We start from the raw sequence: 3,580 nt of genomic DNA on the forward strand, positions 1-3,580 counted from the left end.
GGGCGCGAACCCGGTTCCCCTGCATCGGCAGGCGGACGCACAACCACTGCGCCACCAGGGAAGCCCTCTTAATTTGTTTTTAAGTACAGGGAGGGGTTATTCACACCCATTAGACACATAGCCATGAGGTCATAAACGCAGGCTAGGAATAGAAGGCTGGATCTTTTCACTGCTCTGCCTTCTTTGGACCAGATCCTCAGCCACTTTCCACGAAGAGCTTTTTTTTTGGTAGAGGAATTGTTTGTATTAACAGTTTTTGTGACCTCCTTTTGGTCTTAATCACCTCTGAACATAATTTTGAAAGAAGGGATTTATAGAACTGTTTTCCCTAACCATATGACTGGTATCATTTTCCCATTTGCCAATGCATTCTCACTTTTTTTTTTTTTCCTTAACAGAAAAAGTAATGGGGATAATTTCATCCACTGCCTTTACTTGGGTTTAGTATTGTTCCTAAACACCTCCATAATGGAACTCTTAAAGCAGGTCCCCTTTTGGGTTCCTGGTGGATATTTGGAAAGACAAAGGAAAGCGTGTTTGAGCACGTCTGAGTACCATGGTGCTGAAAAGTGTGGGGACCTGCCTGTTTCAAAGGCATCTGAAGTCTGGATTTTATTTTTCAGAAATCAGTTTGTTGTATAACATCTGAAGACATGATTTCTAGGACTGGAGCAGCAAGCCAGAGTTCTCTGTGTGCTGCTGTGTCATCTTTGAAATCAAGACAAAGCTGGGCTCGACTTTCAAGAGTCCCCGTTTTGATAATAAATAGGCACAGGGAATGCATGTGAATAATATTATGTAGAAATCAAGCCTAGGTCTTGATCGAAAATCTGTATATTGGTTCAAAATTATAGTCATAACCCATTGATTCAGCTTATTCATTTGATGTTTCGAAAGTTCCAGTAATTATTTTTGCTATGACTATGGATACTACATAATACTTTGGTGTTATCTGCTTTTCAAAAATAAAGTCTTTTGTTCACTCTGTGAACTATTCATCAATTCTTACGGTGTGAAGAAAGGTCTCATGTTGTGTTTCCAGCCGTTGGTACAAAGAACCCTTTATTTGTTCCATAACAGTAGAAAATCCTTCATGATAAAAACTACAGACTTGCTGAATATCCCCCGATGTCAAGATGACCGATGTTGAGTTGGGTGGATAGCTAGCGAGTCAGATTTGAACATTAGGCTGTTGGAACCCAACAGGCGTCATCAGTGGCAGCAAGCCATAGCTTTCAAGTTTTAATAAAATGCACAGAAGAAAGCCGTCCTCATTCATGCTCCGAACAAAACATGCTTTGTTAATTGATCCGGGTAGATGTGAGATGCTAGAAGGAGGGCATTGTAACTCGCCGGGAATATGAATGTCATCCTCTTTTCCTACCTGGTGATAAAGCTTCATTTTGGAAGGTGCCGGAAGATCGTGCCACCTTGGTGCAACTTTGTCATTTAAACCCTAACTTCTGGTCTTAAAAAATTGCCACTCAGCCGATCCTGAGCATGTGTTTTTCTTGCATTTGACAAAATTGAAGGCCATGCATATTTAACAGTTTTGCTCAGATGGTGGCATGTAAATGGTCTCAAGCTGTTATCAATTACATATGCAGAGTCTTCAAAACAAGAGCCCTATTTCGAGGACTGTAACATATATATATATATATATATATATTCTGGGAAACTTTAAAAATAACATCAGATGCCTGGAGCATGAAGTGTTCGTCAGACATTCTATTTTATTCTTTGAAATACGGGCTTATTCATATATTTTTACAAATTAAAAGGCTCTTTTGTTCTTCCCCTGTTTGTTGGGGACTTTGGAGTTTGTTGCAAACACTGAATCACATTCAATTAATGCGAGAGCTTTATTTTATATCTACTTGGACCTCAAAGAAGAATATTTACCAATTTCAAACCCAAAATGGCTGTACATCTTATATACTGTTAGTCCATCCAGGCCTTGTACACATACAAGTGTTGGTTTGTGTCTTGTTATCCAAAAGAATTCAGTTTTTGCATCTGTTTAAGCCAACTTTGAGCACATGACTGATTCCTGGCTGACCACAACATTACCCATGAAAATGTTTTCTCTGGGACAACTGGCTTCCCAGTTGCTACCGAGAACACTTCTATTGGGCCCTGAACTATTTATAAATGTGGCTTCATATACTCACACACAATTTGGCCTCAGTTTTCTCCCCAGTGACAAACCTCTCGTGTTTGGGATATTAAAATGCTTCTCTGAATTTTGAGCTCAAAGGTCTCTGTTTAGGAGTAAGTGTAGACGTTGGAATTTTACTTATAAAATTCTGATTTGCATTTTGGATCCTATTAAAGTTATCTCCTGCATTTATGACTCAGATGTTTATAATGAGTCGTCTGTTTTTCATGGGCACACCAGTGAATTGAAAGTAGATCCAGCAAGGGCGATGAAAGAGAGAAACCCGGAGGTTTTTTTTTTTTTTTTTGTCTTAAGAATTTTAAAGAAACAAGAATCTGAGGCTTGGAAAGATTTAAAAAAAGAAGGAAGAAAAAAGTTCATGGCCAAGTGTACAGTCTAGTGCATTTAACTGTTTTGTGACTGTTCTCTGCAGTATTAGGAAAATGTTCACACATTGAAATACCTTTTTTTTCCCCTTGTAAATTATTTTTTAGGGCAGTTTTAGGTTCATAGCAAAATTGAGCAGAAGGTACAGAGAGTTCTCATACATCCCCTGTCCCCACACGTGCACAGCCTCCTCATCATCAGCATCCCCTACATTTGTTACAATTGATGAACCTGCATTGACATCTGATCACCATCCAAAGTCCATAGTTGGCATTAGGGTTCACTCCTGGTGTTGTACATTTCTCTGTGTGTGTGTTTCTTTATTTTTCTTTATTTTTTTGGCCATGCCTCTCAGCTTTTGGGATCTTAGTTCCACGATCAGGGATTGAACCCAGGGCCACGGCAGTGAAAGCCCTGAGTCCTAATAACCACTGGACCGCCTCATTCTGTGTTTGGGCAAATGTATTATGACATGTATCCACCATCATAGCATCATACAGAATAATTTCACTGTCCTAAAAATCTATGTGTTGCCTTTTCATCCCTCCCTCCCCACTAGCCCCTAGCCACTGATCTGGCTGACTCCATAGTTTTGCCTTTCCCAGAATGTCATACAGTTGGAATCATGCAGAGTTGGAAACATATACAGGAATCATAGCCTTTTCAGATTGGCTTCTTTCACTTAGCAATACGCATTTAAGGTTCTCCATGTCTTCTCATGGCTAGGTAGCTCATTTCTTTATTATTCAGATAATATCCCTTTCGATGTGCCATACATGTAAGTACCTATATTGTTCTTAGTACTGCAGTGTCTCTGATGTTGTACGTGGTTTCCCAAATGGGCAAAATCAATGCAGCTCATGTGTCCAACATCAGTGTCATCAGAGAGCACAGTATTGTTTGTGAAACCTGTGTTTATATAGTTGTATATGTGTTGGGGGGGTTACCAGGCTCAGCTTTGGCTGCTCGTTGCTCAGGAATCCAATACTGAGAGACAAGTGTTGGGTAAAAGTAAAGATAGCTTTATTGAGGAAT

The sequence above is a fragment of the Physeter macrocephalus genome, unplaced genomic scaffold (assembly GCF_002837175.3).
Source record: "Physeter macrocephalus isolate SW-GA unplaced genomic scaffold, ASM283717v5 random_52, whole genome shotgun sequence".
NCBI classification, from domain to species: domain Eukaryota; kingdom Metazoa; phylum Chordata; class Mammalia; order Artiodactyla; family Physeteridae; genus Physeter; species Physeter macrocephalus.